Below are 883 nucleotides of genomic sequence, written 5' to 3'. Positions count from 1 at the left end.
ATAGAGAGATCGGTGTGGAAACAGGCAAGCCTCGTCGGCTTGACTTCCATCGCGACGGCAACGGAACTAGGTAATGCCGTCCTAATGTCACACCTGCGACTCCCCCACCGAGAGGGAACACTCGAGTGCCGCGAAAATCCAGCTGAATCTCGAAATGATTCGAGCAGGATGTGAACCGAGACGAGAGGAGGCAGATTGGGACCAGCAGAAGCTTCGATGCCTTACCTCTGCGCGGTGGCTGCTCCGGCGACGACGCTCCAGCTGCATGAACACTAGCGACGACCACGAAGACCCGCAACTCTTCCGCCGCCGCCGCCGCCCCCTCTTGTCTACTCCGCCTAGAACTTGCCGTTGCACTGGAATGGGAATGTTGGTGTGTGTGTGTGGGGGGGGGGATGGGAACTAAAGAAGGGCAGGGAGTGGAAACTGCAGCACTGAGGAGGGGAAGAGCAAACGTGGGAGAGGATGAATGGGAGACGTACGGGGTGTGCGGGCGCGACAGCAGTTCCACGTCTGATTAGCAACCGCGAACTCTCCGTGCGATAAAACGGGCGTCCGCGCGAACTGTCAAACGTCCACACACCAGCTCCGTCCTACGTGACACACAAAATCTGGCAAATTGTGTCAAGTGGGCGAGTTGCAAAACTACCACACGTGTGGGCATCATTTGGGTTTTTTTTTTGGAGAAAGGACTGTTTTTTTAGACAAGACAAAGGACTGGTCTATCAACGGTACGATATGAACTTTACAACTTTAGAAACGGATTTGAACGAGATGGAAACGCAGTAGAAGTACGGACTAGCCCATACAAGACCCATTTCTTATACTTCCTCCGTTCCATAACATAAAAGCATCTTTTACACTACGTTAATGTCAAAAAAAA

The sequence above is a fragment of the Triticum aestivum genome, chromosome 1B (assembly GCF_018294505.1).
Source record: "Triticum aestivum cultivar Chinese Spring chromosome 1B, IWGSC CS RefSeq v2.1, whole genome shotgun sequence".
NCBI lineage: Eukaryota > Viridiplantae > Streptophyta > Magnoliopsida > Poales > Poaceae > Triticum > Triticum aestivum.
This window is presented reverse-complemented; position numbering follows the sequence as displayed.